Raw genomic sequence first — 21,380 nt, 5'->3', positions numbered from 1 at the left:
ACACCTTAGGTTACGCGGCACACACCCCTAACTCAGGCAGAAGGGCGTCCAGGGAAGGCCAAAGCAGTTCTTCTGCCCAGAGACCTGTTTCAGCATTGAAGGTCCAGTTAGGGCCTGTAGCTTCCTGAGTAAATCCACTCTCACTGTTCAGTTGGCACCGAACCAGATTCTCACTGTTCGTGCATAACGAACAGACTTCAAATACTATGTGATAATCTCCTGTACATAGCATAGGTACCTCTCATTGAACAGAAATGTGCCCTAGAAAAATTGAAACTGCATCAGTATATGAATCAAACCAGATAAATAAGTGTTCAAATCCTACAAAATGTGAGGTCCTGAGCCTGCCATCATTTGGAGTTTAAGATGGGTTTTTTTCCCACTTTAACTTTTATATAATAACTTGAAACATAAGGCTATTTATTCACAACTTATTAATAACTGCCACCATTGATTGGGAATTTATTATGTGGCAGGCACCATGCTAAGCCCTACATATGCGTTGCTGTTTCATTTAATCATCACTCTGTGAGTAAGTGCTATTGCTGTCTCCAGTGGAGAGACCAGGAACCTGAAACTCAGAGGCTAAATAATTTATATTAGATCTCCCAGCAAAAATGTGGCGCAGCCCGAAATTGAATCAGGCTGTTTGAGTCCAGAGCTATGAAACATGGTTATAGTTTTCTCCGGAATGTTTCAAATACCTAATTTTAAAAGTATGCTTTATTCTAGAGTGTGATTTCTTATCACATCCAGAGACCCATTTCTTTCCCCATCAATGCAACATCTCTTGTGTTTATCATGAAAGCCAGTGAATTGATCAGAGTCACTTAACAAAAATTTGCTTTTAGACAAGCCTCACCAAAAATCTAGTCCTTCAAGGGAGGGCTACCTGTAGTGCCACCGTCGAAGAAGACATCATTTCTCTACACAGGCAAACAAATGGGGAGAACAGAGCAATTACCCGGAACACGCTATCGATGCCAGCAGGCAACAAGAATAATTCAATCAACTCTTTCCCCTCAACTGCAGGGTTTGGTGTAGGGTTTCTTTTTCTGTCTTTTTGTTTTGTTTTCCATTGGCTGAGCTTTCCAAATAATTGTTCCATCTGTCCACTTCACTTTGCCTGAATAATTACAGCCGGAGGGCACTTAGAAGTCAAACGTCAGACTTGCAGGGAAAACGAATGCGTGGAAGGTTGTGGGAAGAGAAATCGTTGTCTGTTCTCCCTCCCTGCAGCTGGGCCAGGGATCTGGAAGTCAATTATAAGCACCAGTTGCCCTAGGGAGGAAGCTTCAGTTTGGGAATGAGAACGCAGGAGGGATTTGGTAGACCCCATTGTCGGGAGTGTCGGCTACCAGGATCAAATGTGCTTAGCAATGGGATTAAGCAAAGAGATCACAGCCAAGCCAGAGATGAAAAGTGTGGAGACAGGAAATGAAAACCAGAACCCTATAACAGCTTTTTACTGTGCCATTCCCTCTCAACTAGGCCCTTGCTGGACACTCTATGTACGTTAACTCTTTTGATCCTCCCAGCAGTTTTATTTCACAAATAAGGAAACTGAGGCCCAGAGAGTTCAAGTAACTTGCCCAGGACCACACAGCTCATAAATGGCAGAACCAAGATTTGAATCTAAGTGTACCTTAATCCAAAGCCCCTGCTGTTAGCCACTGCTCCTGGCTGCTCTAAACTGGGGGTGCTGACCAAAGGTGCAATAGAGTTTTGGAGAGGACAAAGGTGCAAAGGTGAGCCCAGATTATAAAAACATGGTTACTGTTTATTATATATCAAGATATTGTACATGCATCAGATGTCAAATGCTTAGAGTTAAAACCAAATTAGAACCTCAATTACAGAAGCACAGAAAGGGTTAGTAACTCACCCGAGGCCACAAAGCCAGTAAGCAAGTTAGTGAAGGACCTGAGCCTGGGTCTCTGAACTTAATCAAACCTGTGCTTTTTGTTATATTAGGCAGCTTTTTTCTTTCCTTTCAATCTATTAACTTCCAAGTAAAGCAAGTTAGTTCAGCCTCTTATAAATTATCTTCCACAGAATGCCGTGTTTCAAAAGATGTTTAGCAGCAAATAAAAATAGGTCATAAAAATGATGTATTAAACAAGGCTAAACAGATTTCTAAAATCTAAGACTTCTCCCCTCATCTAACCTGCTCATGTCCATTGTAAATATCCAAGAGAGAGCTTTGACCATAGAACCTTTTTTATTCAGATAAAGGTTGGACAATACTTGGCCAATGTGTCAACCCTGGATGATGGCATTATTCCTATGTCCTTGCCTTTTACAACAGGATGGAGGTTTTCTTAAAACACCAGCACTTACACTGTTTACTGCCTAATGCTTGGATCTTATGTAGGCTGGGCTGCAACTAGGGAAAGGGTGAGGTCTATCCTTGCTGCTTTCTCTCTGCCTCTTCAGGACTCCACTTCTGACTTCTATTCTAAATGCCTTTATGTGAACCATCCCTTCCCAGATGGAGCAAGGCACATAGAGATCATTCTTTTCTGATTAAATATTAATATTTAATAAAAAATAATGGCTTCCCCTGTTAACCCATTTTATTGATGGGCTCATGAAAACAAAAACTCAATGCAGAGAAATGCCTCTTTGTGCTGGAATTTTAAGCATGAAATCAGTTTGTGCCTTGGGGAGTGGATAGTAGAGTCTTCCCGGTAACTACTCTGACTACAGATAAAGCCAGCATGAGGACGAGAGAGTTTCAGGGCATGATGTCAGGGGTGCAAATTGTATAGTTAAAATGGTCTGGTGTTTTGGATGAGTTAACAGAGGAGCGACATATATGGAAAACTTAAAGGTAGGCAGCCATAGCTTTAAACCATAGTCACCTAAACTCAAGGAAATTAATCTATGATACCATATTTTGAAAATGTATTGTCTTTATATTCTCCTAAATTTGTAATATTAATAGTAAAATAATACCAACATTTAAGAACCTTGAATTGAAGGTCTGACCTGGGCCAAAGTGAAAGAGAAGGAATTGACTCCAAGGGCATCTACACTGGTCATGCCATGACTCACTCCAGGGGCATCTGCATTGGTCATGCCACCGGTAGGGCTCAGGCCCAGCCCAGACGGGTTGGAAGGACTCGCTCCTCCACTCTTTCATTCATTCACCCATATGCTAGTGACTGAGTGCCTACTCCAAGGCAGGCACTGTGCTTGGTGCTAGGAATACAGCTAGGAGAGAAATAAACACAGTCAATGCTCTCATGAAACTGCTCTCCAGCATGGAAGTTGGATGTTAATCAAATTCAGACATTCTATTAAGTAAAAAAGCTTTTGCACAGAAATCTTGCACAGAGTAAAGGATCACTGCAAGTGAATATGATGATATTTAATGCCTACTTCGTATCTAATGGACATCTAAAACACAACACACACAAAAGCTCCCAGCCTGCCCGTGCCCATCTCAGTAAATGGTAACTCCATTCTTCCAGTCACATAAACCAAAGACATCTTGGCTTCACTACCGTCTTTCTTGCATACCCAACGTCCAGCACTCCTCACTGTCTCCACTGCTACCATTCTGGTCCATTGCTCACTTGGATTATTGCACTAGCCTCCTCACTGGCTTTTTCTTTTACCTCCCTTTTTCTGTTTTCATTCTTGTTTCTTTTCTGCACAGCAGCCGGAGTGATTTCTGTGCTTAAAACGCTCCAGTGGCTTCTCATCTCATTCAGAGGATAAGGTAGAAATCCTTACAGTATCCTAAGTGCTTGAGCCCGATATGACCTGCCCACCACTGCAGCTTCTCTGCGCTTGTTACCTCCCGCTCTCCTCCCGGCCCCTGCAGCCACTTGTGCCTCCTTAATGTTCCCGGGACAAGCACATACAGCCTTAGGGATTTTGCACTGGCTGTTCCCTGTGTCTGAGATGTCTTCTTCTAGCTGTCTGGCTCGCTCACTCACTTCTTTTAAGTCTCTGTCTAAATGTCACTTGTTCAGAGGGGACTGATCTGACTTTCTTATGAAAACTCTTATCCCCTGTAGCTCTTTCTTCCTCTTAACCAGCTTCTTTTGCTTTCATAGAACTTATCACTACTTAACAACTCATATATGTCTATTTCATCATTGCCTATGGTCTCATCTCCTAGAATGTAAGTTTCATGAAAACAGCAACCTTGCTTGTCATATCCCACAGCCTTGAGCACAGCTGGCCCTTGATAAGCATCTGAACGATGTGTCAGATGGAGAAGTGATGCAGTAAGAAACAGCACCACACCAGCCTGAAAGCTTGGAGCAATGGGCACAGTTCCAATGACATTCAACCCACTTTATCTCTCCTGCCGCGGTAATTGTCATTCCTTCTGTCTATTACTGGCACATCTCCTCTTGCACAAAACTGCAGGAAGCAGAAAGTACCTTATGCCCTGCAGAGAGGCCTTTTCCTCAGCAGCTCCTCTCCCTGTCGTTTCTCCTGGATCTAGTTCCCTGGGGCCAGGTCAACAGGTGGGCCAGGTGTGTCTAGTCATTTTGGAGCTTTCCCCACACCTGGCTGTTTCAGAAGACACTCCGTCCAGTGGCCAGGGCTCCAGCCAGAGAAAAGGTTTTTCCCTATGTGGAAGCCAGGTGACCTGAAGGAACAAGCATGAGAGGAGAAATTCAAGTCATCAAAAAAGGAGCCGCAAACATTTCCTGCATAACCCCCCCCTTGACTGCCACCTCGTAGACTCGGCACAGGTGGAGAGTTTTCAGAAAAATCTACATTTACTAACTTACTGTTATTAATGAATGCTTCATTTACCAAAGGATCCCTGAGGTTCCTTTTATCCAGCAGGCTTCCCTCGTACATGTAGGACAGAATTTGGATCACAGAAATTCCATCTGCCCTTTGGCAACAGAGACCCCAAATGGAGTTGGCACGAGGAGGGAGACCTGGGTTTAGGACCGTCAGACCTGAATGGTGATTCCAGCTTGTCCACACTTAGCCATATGAACTTGGGCAAGTACCTAACCTCTCTGTGCTTTAATTTCTTTGCTTATAAACATCTAAACTATGGGGGCTGTTGTGAAGATGGTATGAATTATGTTTATCTTGGTCCCCAGCACAGAGCAGGTCCCCAACAGATAGTAGCTCTAGAGCTAGAAGACATATCTTATGTGTAATGATAATTCAGTGGTCTTGCTCATGCGTTTCTGTGTTCAAGCTCCTACTCTGTGTTCCTTCTGTGGGTACACACATCATGGGGAATTTGTAGCTGCATTTTATAAGAAGCCAATCTTGCCCATGCTTACCTGTTGTTCTCTGGGTGGCTGCCAGGGGCTGCTCTCACATCCTGGAGGACGTTTAAAATGACCATCTCTTGCAGCATTTTCCACGCCTGCACATTCTGAGTTCTCACTTTGTGCTTCTGTTTGCTGTCAGAGCATTATTTTAGCCCCTAACTTTGCCAATTCTAATTGCAACTACTTTTGTGCACAGCAAGGAAAGAATGTTGAGAATGAAAGTGAAGGACAGAGATAACAAGTATAGCAGTACCTGCTTGGCTGCTGGATTTTCTTCCCTCTTATTTTGATGTGGCACTGTTGAGTTCCCTGTTTGCAAATGTGCTCCTTGCTTCCCATCTTGCCAACTTTTTGATCATTTTCTTCTCTCAGCAGGAAAAAAACCAACCACCACCAAACTTCATTTCCTGTATAGTTTAATGGAATGGATGGCAGCTGTCACAAAATAAAATAAAAACTTCACAAATAAGAAGGCTGCAAATCCTAGGATTAAGGCTACCTCTGAAGTTTTAAAAATTCTTCAAGGCATTTATTTGCAAATTGGATCATTTGCATATTTTATAAGCATAATACAAATGTATTATTTATCAGGTGGACTAGGCATGAGTGTAAAAAATGAATGGTTGCAAATGCAAACTTCATTTTAAAATCCTCATTGTAAACCCATCCCTATCCCTCCAATTTGCAGGAAAACTGGGCTTTTAAACCTAGCTTTTCTGAATCTATTCAAAATGCCCTAGGCTTCACATTGTGAGTGACCTTTCTTAGGATCACAGGTCTGTGTATTTGAATAGAATGACTTCCAATACATAAAATCACAAAATACAAAATAATTTACCATGTCAAAGCTTCCTGATCCCATTGGCCCCATCTTATCTGTTCATCCCACTGACACCCATCCCAAAGATATTCTTGCCAGCCTTCAGGCAGAAGTATGATCTCACACTTAGGCAATTTCAGTCGTCAGTGACTCAGGACTAGGGAGTTTCATGCCTCAATAACTTGTCTAACCTTTCTGTACAGGCATGAGAAGAAATCCAATTTGAGCTGTTGCTGGTTCCTGGTGGTTTCAGACCCCATAGGCCAGAGACTATACTACACTCCCAGATCTGAGGCAATTGATGAGTGCATAATCGGTACAGGAGAAAATAAAATTAAATGAGCAGGCCATTGTTTGGCTTTTTGCCACTTGTGTTTTATAATTCACTGCCCATTTTAAGTGAAACAATGCAGTAAGTATAATATCTATATTTTACTATGATTACCCTCTTTGGTGAAATGTAACAATAGGCAGAAAATGCCAAAAATGGAGGAGCATTTGCTAAAGCATCTATAAAGGTTTCTTTTCTGTAAGATGTTTTTCTCCAGGAAGCTAGAAGACACTCTTGGCCTTGTAGAGCCAAATAATGCTTCCTGTATTACAGGAAGTGAGACACCAGTACAGTGACAGGGTGCTGGCCCTCCATCTTGGCTTCCTTCTGCGTGCCTGTCATAGCACATATCTGAGCACGGGTGTTTATTCTGTGGGCACAGCTTCCACCTGGGAATAAAGAGCTTCTTCTCCTTCTGTTGTAATTAAATTAAATAATAACTTCCTGGTCTTCTAATATGTATCAGGAGGTGTTTTAGGTTCTAAAGGCAAAAGGACAAATAAGACATAGGTCCTGTCCTTAAAGAATGAAGTCCACAAACAGAGATGCAAATAAATTATACATAAATTATAACAGTGCTATTTGTGCTTTGATAGTTGACATTTTGGTTAAAGATTGAAAATAGTGAGGCAGAGGATGAGTAAAATGGATCGTTCTGAAGTAATTTACCTCTTAAAAACCTAAAAGTGATGTGTTTGACTTTTATTGTGCAAGAAATAAAAATGATTGTTTAATTGTACACAGATAATATCCTCTTTCTCCACTTTGTGTATGGGGGATTGGATTCAGCTGTAACTGACTAAACAATGGCTTCAACAAATTAAATTTGTTGTTGTTTCTTCATGCCATGAAAAGGGAGGCAGGCAGTTGCTATGTTAGTTCAGGGACTTCAAGACGTCAGGGCCAAGGTCTCTGTAATCCTTTCTCTTCAGATTGCCAAAAGACTTCACAATATCACAGATACTGCAAAGGAAGAAATGGAAATATACTATTGTAATGTTTAAGTAGCATAAAATTACTAAAAGGCAGATTGTGATAATTTAAAGATAAATACTATAAATGCTATAGCAACCATTAAACAACAAAACCAATAATTATAGCTCAATACTCAAAAAAGTGGGTGAAATAAAGTCATAAAAAATACCCAAGAAACCAAAAGAAGTCTGTAAAAGAGGAACAAAACACAGATGATGCAAATAAAAAACAATAAGATAATAGATTTAAACCTAACTATATCAATAAGTGCAATCAATGTTAATAGTATAAACACTTCATTTAAAAGACAGAGATTTTTAGATTGGGTTTTAAAAAACCCAAAATCCAACTCTATGCTGCCTACAAGACATACTTTAAAGGAAACAAATAGGCTAAAAGTTAAAGGATGGAAAAAGGTACACCATGCTAATGCTAATAAAAACTAGCTAGAATGGCTATATTAATATCAAAGTAGATTTCAAAGCAAAGAATGTTACCAAGGATAAAGAAGGTCATTTCATAATGACAAAGGAAACAGTTTATCAGGAGGAAATAACACTTCTAATTATGTTAATGTATATAACAGAGCTTCCAAAATATAAAGAAAATATTAACAGAAATGAAAAGGGAAATAGACAAACCCAAAATTATATGTGGAAAGTTCAATACTCCCCTTGCAACAATTGGGAGAACAAAAAATCAGTAAATTATAAGAAACTTAAGAAAACACAATTATTCAACAGAATGTTTACTGAGATAGGCCATATTTGAGCCATAAAATGAGTCTCAGTAAAATTAAAAGTATTTAAATCAAACGAAGTATGTTCTCTGATTATAATGGCATTAAACTAGAAGTCAATATGAGAAAGATCTCTGGAAAATCCCCTAAGATTTCAAAACTAAATAACACACTGCTAAATAAGTCAAGAGTCAAGGAAAAAAGTCAAAAGGGAAATTAGAAATTATTTTGAATGAATGAAAATGAAAACTCAATATATAAAAATTCTGGCATGCCACTAAAGTGGTACTTACAAAAAATATATAACACTAAATGCCTACGTTAGGAAAGAAGTGTCTTGAATCAGTGATTTCAAGGGGAACCACACAAAGAACAAAATGGAATCCAAAGTAAGCAGAAGAAAGGAAATAATATGATCAGAGGAGAAACCAATGAGACAGGAAACAGAAAAATAATAAAACTAAAATCTTGTCCTTTGGGAGGATCTAACCAGGCTGATCAGGAAAAAAAGACACAAAATACCAATATCAGGAATGAATGAGGTACATCTTTACAGATTCTTCAAATATTGAAAGTATAATAAAAGAACATTATGAACAACATTATACCAATAAATTTGACAAATTTGATAAAATAGAGAAGTTATTTGACAGGACACAAATTAGCAAAGCCACTCAAGAAGAAATAGATGACCTGATTAACATTATGTCTCTTAAAGAAATTGAATTTATAATGAAAAACCACACACAAAAAACATCAAGCCTCGATGGCTCACTGATGAATTCTACCACATGTTTAAGGAAGAGATAGCACCAATTATACACAAACCTTCCAGAAAACTGAAAAGGAGCAGATAATCCTGTGAGGTCAGCATTCCTTGATACCCATTTCTCCCATAAGTATAAATGCAAAAATTCTAAACAAAATTTTAACAAATCAAATCCAACAATATATAAAAAGGATAATATATTACAACCAAATGCAAGATGACTTTAACATTCAAAAATCAATCAGTGTAATTCATTGCATAAACAAATTTTAAAAAGAAAAAAAATGTTTTCACCTTAATAGATGCCAGTTTTACAAAATCCAATAAGCATTCCTGATTAAAAAACTCTCAATAGACTAGGAGTAGAATGGAACTCCCTTAACCTGATAAACAGATAAACCCGTCTATGAAAAATCTACAGTTAACATCATACTTAATGGTAAAAAACTGAATACTTTCCCCCTCAGATGAGGAACAAGATAAGGATGTTTAATTTCACCACTTCTATTAAGATCTTTACAGGAGGTTTAGCCAGTGGAACAAGGCAAGAAGCAAATAAGCACCAATAAAAGTTATTTGGGAAAATGCACATTTGAAACATAGTAAGATATCACAACATTCCCAGTAGAGTGGCTAATGTTAAAAATTCTGACCATATCGTGTTGGTGAAGGACGTGGAGAAACTGGAACTCTCATGCATGCTGGTAACACAATCACTTCAAAAAACAGTTTGACATTTCTTAAAATGCTAAATATATGTGTACCGTACGACCTGGCCATTCCACTTTTAGGTATTTGCCCAAGAGAAACAGAAGCATACACAAATACGTATTCACAAATGTTTCTAGCAGTTTTATTTGTAATAGGCAAAGATTGGAAGCAACCTAAATTTAGGTAAATGGATGAACAAACTATGGTATTTCCATATAATGGAATGCTTGTTGGCAATAAAAAGAAATGAACTATTGATTTTGCAAAAACATGGATTAATCTCAATTATGCTGAGGAAAAGAAGCCAGAAAAAAGGAATACATATCATAGGATTGCATTCATATAAAATTATCGAAAATACAGACTAATGCATCAATACAGAAAGCAGATCAGAGGTGCCCGAGATTGTGGGCAGGGGAGGTGTAGGTAGGCAAGGGCTGGAAAAGATTACAAAAAGCCATGAGGAATCTTTTTGGGGGTGTTGACTGTGTTATTATATTGATTGGAGTGATGGCTTCAAGGTGATGGTATATACATGTCAAAACTTATCAAAGTGTACATTTTAAATATCTCCGGTTTAATATATGTCAATTATACTTCCAAAGCTTTTTATTTATAAAAAGAGAGAGTGGAAAAGACTACATTAGCCATTTATTAAAACCTTACTACAAATATTATAACACTATTACAAAATATTTAATATATATATGGAGAAGATGAGTAAAATATGCTTCAATTAGGTTGCTTTTTAATCATACTCCAAAATAGCATTCTATGATGCATTGGGCAAGAAATAACAACTATCTTCTCATTTTCTCAGTACCCACCATATAAATATTTACATCAATCTATTTGGGGATGTTAGTCACTTCCACTTCCCTTGATTTGTAAAATAGGGTGAGGTTTCCTGTGAGGCGCATGGCAGCATTATTATTTCTTTGAGAGTATAAACTTCTTTCTTTTGTTCAGCAAATAAATTCTTAGGAGGTAGGATAAAGAGATCAATAAAGAATGAATAGCTCCACTAGCTCACCAATAGCCCAAGGTTTCTTCACCTCTCCTCTTCCTCACATCTCAGATCACCACAAATCCCTAATTGATTCCACCTTCTTAACAATCAGTCAAATGCGGCCACTTCCTTCCGCCTCCTTTCCCTTCTTCCACGAGATGGACTGTCATGATGGGCAGTTTGGCCAATTACCAATTTGCTTGATTGCCCATTGAAATCATCCAGTGAATTAAACCCAGCAAATGGATCCAATGATGGTTTCACTGCAATAGTTCTAATGGCTGACGCAACCTTGTGCAAAGGAAAAGTTTGATTTTAAAATCTGACATGTTCCTGTTCTGTAGGAGCTCACTGGCAAGTTGAGGACACAGACGTGGCCTGTCTTTATTAGACACAGTGGCAATTGCTAAAAATAGAGCAATATACAGAATGTTGAAAAATAAAAGCCTTTATTACTGAAGTCTGAAGTCCCCCTTATTTTTAACTGTCTCTGAAGCACCAGAGTCTCTCTGCTTAGCAATCCGGCTTCCTGGCTAGGAAGATTTCCACAGCTAGTTGGGGCTGATTTGTTAGCAAGACATTCATTCATGCCAACGGCCTGCTGTAAGTCATGCTGGTATCCTCATTACAACACGCTCAGAGAGGATCGCACAATTGTAGGCTCTTTCTGTGTAGTGCATATACATCTGCAGCCTATAACATAATCAATTTCAAATTAGATTTCTCTCAGAGAACATTTATCTGGGCAAGGATCACACTTTTTCTCTCTCTCTCCCCCCTCCCCTTCCCCCTTTCCCCAGTCTCTCCCTCCTTCTCTCTCCTACCTCCCTCCTCTCTTGCAGAAAGAAGCACACTGCTAGCACCAAGCCCCTGAAAATAACCTCTTTCCACCCCAAATCAATAAGGACTTTATTTGCTGCATGTCACACCCTCTGTTCATTGTATTCACGAAGCTGAGTTGGCATAAAAGAGGCAGCACAAAGGTTAGCCTCGACCAACTTCGAAGGGCCCCATGCAGGACATCAGAGCCCTGGGCTGGCTCCAACTCTGCAGTGAACTCACTGTGTGGCTGTGCCGCTTCTGGGCTTCCGTGTCCTCTGCTATTAAATGAAGGATTTGGACCAAATGATCCCAAGGGCTGACCAGATCCAGAAATTGGCTATTCTATGATCTCAGAGATATGACAGGCGCGCACCTACAATGGGCTGAGCTCCTGGCCATTCAGCCGGTGAGACTCAGGCCCTGTTTGAGCCGTGAGGAGAAAGAAACAAACATCTTCCAGGATATTTAGCAACTGGATCTGTACCAGCCTCCCGGTGGAGAATGTTGCTTATTGACACCATTACTGTAGCAACCAGAGTGTCATTTGGCACTGGGGTATAGGAAACCTGTCGAGTTCTGTAATTTAAGAGAAACAAATTTTCCTTTCTCACTATGTTGGTTTAATTCTCCCAGTCATCCACTTTAGTAATCAAATAAACCTCCCTAAGGAGCATTCATTAAATCTGGATAGATATCTTTCCAAACCATCACCATGAACCGTAGCCCAGTGGTAGAAGGAAATCTGGTACAAGAATTGGATTTGTCACTTTGGTGTCCTAGGTCTGCAATTAAAGTAACTTTATTGCGTCGTGAGTTCTTTCCATTCTTGAGGCCTCGCTTCCTAATCGTAAAATGGTGAGAATGGACTAGGTATTCTCTAAAGTATCTTTCAGCAAAAATATTCGAGCTAGAGATTTGCAGATTGGTGGCACAAAGACCATATTTGGCCCAATGTGGTGTTTGCCCTGTGCTGTGTGAGTGTTCAATTGAACTGATTGACACTATTTAAAAATTTGGAGTTATTCACATAATAATCAAGATTTCTGGCTGTTTCTGAGGAAAATCAGCCAATCTGATCACGCTGGACTGAGATTCACAATGGCTACCCTCAGCTGGAGCTGAGTAGCTGCTGCCCCCTTAGACAAGGCCTGAATCCTTCAGGTCCCACATCCCCATGACTTTTGAAAGGATCACAGACTCAGACCAAGTGTCAGCTCACTGAGTATCTTACACCCGGCCAGCTTTTCTCATTTATGTCCAACCCAGCTAGGCATTTGTGTTTCTAGCTAGTGCATAGCACTTGGAGGATAAAGATGACATGGTCCAAACTCTCTGTAGGTCACTAACGCCATCATTTGGCAATGATCTTTGTGGGAGACAGAAACTGGGTCCAATAGAAGCCCATGACAAGAAAACTGACGGCACCTTGGCTGCCTGGAACCCTCACGGTCATCAACCGACTCTGATCGGTGGGGCCTGCACCCCTGGGATCATTATCTGTGAGTAAACGTCAGGACTGTCTTTGGCATGTGAATTGGCCACATGACCCCTTGCCGTGCGACTCCCGCCAAGTCTAACTCTCTATAATTCAGGTTTTTCAGTTGCGAAAGGAGTTTATTTCACACATAAGCAAGGTTCCCTCTAGAGCTAAAGTTCCCTGAATTAGGGTGAATATCTTGACAAAGGCTCATATTTAAATCTTCCTAGGTGTGTACATGTTTCAGCATTGTATGTGTTTGCTTGCTTTAAAGTACATGTTTTGTGATAATAGGTATACTGTCTACACCCAGAATCATAACTAGCCATATAGGAACTCTGCCAGGACAGAAGTAAGGGGGAAAATCTCACCTGTAGCTAATGGTCCCTAAGTGATTGATGTAGTCTTAGCTCTCAACTGCAGAACTGACACAGTTTAGAGAGGGCCAGTCACAACTCCCAAAGAAGAGTAAGAACCTATCAGAGAATGTCTGATGCTGAAGCCTGAGGCCAGAGCTGGGAGTACCATGGGTGTGGTCTTTCCCTGCACCAATAAATGCTGCCAATGGCCTTCTTCTCCCCTCCTGGGTGCTCATTTTATCAGGAAGTTTTAGCTCTGTGTCATCTTAGAGGAGACGTTTATACTTTACTACTTGGCATCTGAAGCTGTATTCCAACTCAGCCTTCCAATGAGACTCTAGATCAAGCAGTGAAGCTTCTCTGAACTGTTAAATGGACAACCGACCTCTCACATTGGGAATATTGGGATTCAGGCAGGCTTGGTTGAAATCCCAGCACTGTCAGGCCGTAGGTATGATCTTGGGGGAGTTACCAAAACTTCTTGAGTCTCAGTTTCTTCACCTGCACAATGGGGATGATAATAGTACCTCCTCACGATTCGTGTGAGAATGGAAATACTCTCTAGAAAGTTCTTAGCATGGTGCCTGCCTCATAGCAGCTACTTGAAATTTTCTCAGCTAATATTCTTTTTTACCATTGAACATTTTAGAATCCTTGCAAATAATAATAATATCCATTATTAAGTTTCTTGACTCTACTAATCACATTCAATACCCACAACAACGCTGAGAGATGGGTACTATTATTATTGCCACTTTAAACAGGAGAAAACAGTCTCGTCATGTTTAGGAATTTGTTCCAAGTCAGAGGCAAACTACAAACCCTGTCTAATTGCAAAGAATATTCTTTTAATGATGACCCCATGCTGCTTCCATTGAAGGTACTGTCAACAACAGCGAGAAAAGCAGATGAGAATCAACTCTCCCCTGGCATGGCTGAGTGAATGAAGGGATTTTTATAGAAATTCAATAAAAATCTGTCGCTGACAATAACTACTCAGTTCCCTGTGTGTTTTAAAAGAGCCAATTTGGTTTTGACATGCATGGTTTTTCCTACTGAGTTTAATCATTCTTAAATTCATACCCTCTCCCAACATTTGACTATGCAATGTTCCCTTTAATTTTAAAACCTTATAGCATGGAAGGGAATGTTCTTGCTGTTGGGAAGGAAACTGGTGCCACTGCTATCCAGAGGTGTTCTGGAAAGGTCCCCTTTGGTTTGAATACGTATAGTAATAAAGATATTAGAATACGTATTAGTATATATAGTGGTAGGGGATACATATATTTGTAGAAAACAGAAATGATGATAACACAGAAAATTTAGCCCCATCAAACGTCTAATCAAATTCGAAACAGAAATCTCCTGGAACAAAATAGGCTGCATTTGTCAGAAATGGACTGCCCAGCCCTGCGTCGGCTGCCCCTGCCCCCATCCCAGCCTTGTTTTTCGCTTTCCCCTGCTCTGCAGTCGGCCCTGACTTTGGCAAGCAGTCAAGCAGCGAACAAGAGAGATGGAAGTTCTCTGGGTGTCTGACCCCTTACTGGCCGCTCAACCATGCAAGCTGTGAAACCCAGTTTTTTTTTGTTTTTTTTTTAAAGTTTCCTTTCTTTTCCTCTCACCCCTCTAACGAACTGCCTCTTTCTCTTCCCCACCACCACAGAAGGCAAACAATCGACAGCATTAGTATTCCCATGAAAAGGGCCAGTCACACAGGGGCGATTGCAGGCCCTTCGTAACCACTCCAGGATGCTGCCAGGGCCTGAGAAGGGACGAACTCCAATTGCTCCAGTTCAGACTGGCCCTGGCATGGTCAGGCGGAGCAGACAGAACAGTGATTCACAGAGGACGTGGTGTTTGCAGACCCACCGTTCTCCCCGGACTCACTAGGGTCTCTTCTCCGGCGAGATGATACCTGGTGTGCAAGTCTCCTTTTAAAAATGCATAGATCACACCATATATTTCTTGTCTTGTTGGCCTTTTAAGAGCAACTGGGAGCTCTTACCTAACCTGAAGTGTCTCCTTGTGTCGCTTTCAGGAATTGGAACACTCACCCAGGACACGCTATGGTGCTTCAGCCAAGTGAAAGGCACTATCGAGATTGGAACCACGGAAGGTAGGAGAAAGCGCCCCCCTGCCCCTTTCCTGGCCTCCTTGGAGGGGGATGTCGTGCTGATTTCAGATCTGAAAACTTTCATCTTTGCTTCCATGAATGTAAGTCCCCATACACATCAGAATAGCATTCTAAGCTACAAGTGGGTTTAACCATTTCTTTCTACCCTGTTGTCTGGTGAAGAATATTTATTTTATTCCCATCAATGAGGCAGCACTGAAATGAACTTTCAGTGAAATAGGTTTGCAGAGACAGGCTGAACTGGGCAAGCCTGATTTCAGGCTGGTCTGTCAACTCTGGAAAATTCTTGAAAACATTTCAAGGCTGTCAGCCATTAATCTCTTCCTTCCATCCTGTGCCAGGGTCACTGACCATACACGAAGCACACAGGGAGATGGAAGAATTCAAGTCTAGTCCTACGACTTATAGGAATACTGAGTCCCAGTTGCAGCATATAATTTCTTTTCTGGTTCTCAGGAGATTTCCCTATTGCAGGACCCTTTATGTGGGATCATGCATTCATTTCCCTCCTCCTGAAGAATTTGTTTCTAATTCTCTTCATTTCTTTTACAAGCCTGGGCTTGGAGACCTCCATGACTCTCCCTAAGGTTGTCTGCATTTCAAAACAGTTCAACTGATAGGCAATCAGAAGGAGCTGGACTAGCACTTCCGGGTGCTTTAAATCATTGTTTAGCTCTTCCAGCAGAATGCAGTAAGTGTTGCCTAAAACAGATTTTACTCATTGACAGTAGATGTAGATTCCAGATGTGGTATAACACGGGTCTAAAACTAATTTTAATGAATGAGGAAGTGAACAGTTGACAGGGTTGAAGTTTATAATGGAAACTAACATGCATAAATGGCTTTGGGTCATTCTGTAGCATTTCAATTTTGAGTAAAAAATAATTTGATTAAAAATTAATCTGAGTAATTTGAAGAAGGTAGTTTATTCACAATCTTGCTATAGTTCATTTTTAGAGACTCAATCTAATGGTGGGTACCCAAAACCCAAATCATCTATGTTTAAAGAGCAGGGGAAAAAAACACTAAAATAAACTGATAAATTAATTTATAAAATTATACTTTTTAAAAATTGACACATAATTGTACATATTTATAGGGTATAGTGTGATGTCTCAATACAGGTATATATTGCATAACGATCAAATCAGGATATTTAGCATATCCATCACCTGATACATTCATCATTTCTTTGTAGTGAGAACATTCAAAATTCTTCTAGCTATTTTGAGATATACTACACAATGTTGTAAACCACAGACATCTTACTGTGCAATAGAACATTAGAACTTACTCTTCCCATCAAATTGCAACTTTGTACCCATTGACCAATCTCTTTCCATCTCCTACCCCAACCCTACCCAGCCTCTGGTAACCACTATTCTACTTTCTACTTCTATGAGATTAATTTTTTTAGATACCTAGTATGAGTGATAATATGTGGTGTTTATCTCTCTATGCCTGGCTTATTTCACTTAACATAATGTCCTTCAGGCTCATCCATGTTGCCACAAATAACATGATTTCATTTTTTTATGGCTGAATAATATTCCATTATACACACACATACACACACATGTGCACACACACATATATATATAAACATACCATATTTTCTTTATCCTTTCATCTGTGGATGGACACTGAGGTTGATTTCTTAACTTGGCTATTGTCAATAGAGCTGCAACAAACATAACAGTGCAACTATCTCTTTAACATACTGATTTCATTTCCTTTGGATATATACCCAATAGTGGGGTTGCTGGATCTAAAATTATTCTAGTGCATAGCATCTACTATTAATATTTTTCAGATGCATTGTCAAACAGAGCTTTGCAAAAGATCCTTCTAAAGCCCCTGCAAAGACAGAGCAGGAATTATTAATCCCATTTTATGCCATCTAGTCAATAAATACTTTTGTGTCTTCTATGTAGCAGTACTGTGCTAGGCATTAGAGATTTAAAAAAAAAGAAGAAGGAGAAAAAAAAAATGACCTAGTCCTTAACCTCATGGCTCTTAAGAAAACTGAAGCCCAAGTTAATCGGTTGTTTTAAATCTTGGCTGTGATTCAAAATCACTTGTGCTTTTTAAACAATAGAGACTCCCAGGTCCCTAAGAGCTACTGAATTAGAGTTTCAAGGACCAGGGTGATGCAGTGGATTTTAACGAGCTCACCCAGATAATTCTGATGCAGTAGACTGGCCCCCAGGCTGGATGACTTTTCCAGGTTATCCATTATTCTCACACTCTGGACTTAAATCTTACCTTTGTGACTGGCTCCCTATCAATTCAAGGATTCTGAGTGTCTAACTATAGATCTTATCCGTTGTGAACCTACTAAGTGCTTAAGACAAGTTAATAAGATCATGCAGGTACAGCATTGGCCACAGTGCAGGATACTTTGTAAATACTCGTTATTTGTAAGCTATTACTATAAATGCCATTATAGTTAGATCCTCATCCTAATTGAATCTTCACCAAAACCTTATGAGAGGTAGGTATTTTTATTCCCACTTTACCTATGAGGATGTTGAAGTTAAACAAATGAAAAATATTAAGTACTTTGCCAAAGGCTTCTTAGCTTATGAACGGGTGAGCTAATTTTCAAACCTAGTCTTGGGGACACCAAAGCCCCTGCTCTTTAAACATTGTTTTGACAACAAAGATTCTGACTAGTAGCCTGGAATGAGGCGCAGGTATCCACGTTTTTCACACATTCTCTTAGATGATCATCATGGATGCAGGTCACCTGAGGACAGATTTAAGTGTTTACTGTGCATAAGAAATAAACAGCCTGTTAATTGGATCAGAGAGTCAAAATCAAAATGACAATCAATCTGTATTTTGCCTGGAAAATGTACTTCAGAATGGTGAATAAAGGCAGAAACTTTTTAAAGAGAAGAATTAGGTTGGATACTAACAGCCATTGGCATGGAGGTCCCTGGACAACATATCTTAGATGCCATCTCACCTACACTAACACTGCCTCAAGGGCAGTTGAATATTGGTTGAGTGAATTAATGAATGACTTTCACTTGCTACTGGTTAAAAATTAGGTTCTGTTTTTTTTTTTTTTTTAAATTGGTCTCTTCTGCCCAAGTTGGTTTTGTACTCTGATGAAAGTCAATAACAAAAATTATTTAACTTTCCCTTCCACTTTACTTATTTCACTAATAGCTTTTTCTACTCCAGTTTTACCACTTTCTAGCTGATGACTTTGATCAAATTACTTAATATCTCTGTCCTTCAGTTTCCTTATCTGCAAAATGGGGATAATAACATAGGTACTCATTATGGTGGCTGTCAGGGCTAGGTGGAAAAAATATATATATATATAAAATACCATTTTATGCATATACACACATATATATCTATATATAGTTACAAGATGCTCAAATTGCATTACCTGCTATTATCATATTATAGAGATGGGACTAAGAAGGTACAGTGACAAAAATAAATATTTTCATGCAATATTTTTAAAAATCAAAATTAATGTGAAGTATCCATGATGAACAAAACATCAAAATGTTAAATAAAGACAGAATCAGTGTTACTGATTTTTCTTATTTCTTCAATTTCCAATCTGCCTCAGCATGGCACTGTGACTATTAATTTACTCGTGTACATCTTGGGTGTCAGGTTGTAGGCTGATACCCAAGCTACATTTCAATTTGAGTCACGCTTCAAATTATTCAGCAGGACTTCAATGAATGATACTATGAGTACAACAATAAACATATTGTGAGCTCTTGCTACATCTAGGGTACTGTCCCAGAAAGTGAAAGGGTTGTAAAGATAAATAAAATATGGTCCCAGCTCTAAAGAGATACACCACTGAAGAGGAGACAGAGTATGGTACAGGAGAATAAAGCACTACATCAATAAATATAATACAAGGCAAGGTGAGCTAAAGACAAAAGTGCTTCGAATACAAAAGAGGTAGAAATTTCACACATTTGGGGGGCAAAGACAGACTTACGGGAAGAAGGTATTTAAGATAGACCCTAAATAATTTTTAAGAATATAATGTTTATCCTTTTCCTTTTCTGATTACTAAAATGGTATCTTCTCAGTGTAGAAAATTTTAAATATAACTAAAACAAATATCAAAAAATAAATGTCATTCATAATCTCACAAACCATGGATCAATACTGTTAAAAGTTTGTGGCATATTTTTCTAACCTCTTGATTATGGATATATATTTATTAATCGATTCACTCAACAAACAAGTACTATGTGTCGAATACTGTCCAAGAGATTGGCTAGTTTGTACCAAACAAAATCATCACTTTTTTCTTTTAACAAAAATATAGGCATAATGGAAATGCTATTTTGTAAATTGATGTTTTTTACCTGACAATATATAGTGATCATAATTCATATTAAGAGAGGGAAGTATGTTCTAATTTATTTATCCAGATTTTCAATATTTACAACATTGTTATGAACACCTAATTACTAAATCTTTGCATTTATCCAGGAAAAGTTGTGTGATCGAGTGATTAAGAGCATATGTTTCACAGTTAAAATACCTGGTTCAAATCTGGCTTCGCTACTTATTAGCATGAAGCAAGTTATCTCAAATGTTTCACGATTCTACTTCTTGATTTATAAAATTTAGGATAACAAAACATATCCTGTATAACTGTTGCAATAATATAATTAGACAGATTTTTAAACAACATAGCACATCAACAATGTTCAATAATTATGATTATTTACTGTGATTATATCACTAGAATACATTCTCAAAAATAGATTCCCTTGATCAAGGTTTATGAAGGCATATTTTAAGATTTTTTTAATTTAAGGTATTCATGGCCCTTTAGAGAGTTGCTAATGACTTACAAATCCACTAGCAATATATAACAGTGACTGTTTCCCAAATTCTCCTATTTGAAGCATTAAATATTGGTTTTGCAGTATTTGCTTAATTGATCCTTCTTTACTCAAGTGCCTCAGAGGATTTCAGGAAGCAGAAATTATGAGACATGAAAAGGAGGGAAGTTGAAGTGGAGGAAACAGAGTGTGCAAGGGTCCTGGGGTGTATAAGCTCAGAAAGAGGAAGAAATCCATTTTGCTGGGGCATAGAGTACTTGCAGAATCAAAGTGAAAGACTAAACTCAAAGCACTGGGCACTGGATGAGAGACCCAGGCTGTGAGGGTGTTTGAATGACAGTAAACAATACTCTAGATCCAGTGCCATGGGATGCCAGTTGATACTGCAGAGGCCTGAAAAAGTTACTGCTGTGCATTCAGACATACTTGAAGTCATGTGAGCCCATTTCAGATAATGTGATGAAATCAATTTATTGGTAAAGTAGGAATTCTCTAATTTGTTAATGACTCTAATTAGATTAATTCATTCACTCAAATATTCAATAGGTATTTATCAAGGGGCTGTTGTGTGCCAGGCATGACACCAGGTAAATATGACACATCATGTACAAGTAAAAAAATTCCTTTATAATGGGAGAGTCAGACAATGAAAATAAAGTAGGAACATAGAAGATCTTTGAGATTTTGATGGACACTAGGAAAGATATTATATAAACAGGGTGGCATGAGAGAGTTTCTGGAGGTGGTCACTTTGGTGTGGGGCACAGGGGAAGGACTTTCTGAGCATTTAAAGAATGATGCCTTGGCCATTGGAGGGAGTAATACGATAAGCACACTTACAGGCCCGACACCAGGAAAAAGGTGACATCCTCAAAGCACATATAGATGAGCCCAGTGTGGCTGGAGTCCAGGGAGACAAAAACCGTGTGGTCTGAAAGGAGAGAGGTAGGGAAGGGTTAGATCAGGCAGGGCCTCTTAGGCCTGCCTTCCAGAGTCTGGATTTTATTTTGAGAACGTTGGAACTCCTTGCCACTGAAGGAGTTTAAAGATGAAATACATTCTGTCAAAATAAGTTCTTATAGGAAGTCTGATGAGAGATAGTGTGGCTTGAGCAGAGTGGAGAAGG

The 21,380-nt window shown here is 39.2% G+C and overlaps 1 long non-coding RNA gene across 1 annotated transcript; it reads right to left on the bottom strand.

Moving 5' to 3' along the window:
* Positions 1–4,531: 4,531 nt before the first annotated feature.
* On the bottom strand, positions 4,532–21,108 carry LOC123637932. The gene is made up of 3 exons (XR_006735095.1): positions 21,095–21,108; positions 5,518–5,721; positions 4,532–4,612 (listed from the first exon to the last, which is right to left on the bottom strand). It is a non-coding gene; the product is annotated as an uncharacterized LOC123637932 (long non-coding RNA).
* Positions 21,109–21,380: the final 272 nt, after the last annotated feature.

Source organism: Lemur catta, chromosome 5 (assembly GCF_020740605.2).
Source record: "Lemur catta isolate mLemCat1 chromosome 5, mLemCat1.pri, whole genome shotgun sequence".
NCBI classification, from domain to species: Eukaryota; Metazoa; Chordata; class Mammalia; order Primates; family Lemuridae; genus Lemur; species Lemur catta.
Note: the sequence above shows the minus strand (reverse complement) of the source record. Positions and strands in the feature narration are given on the sequence as shown.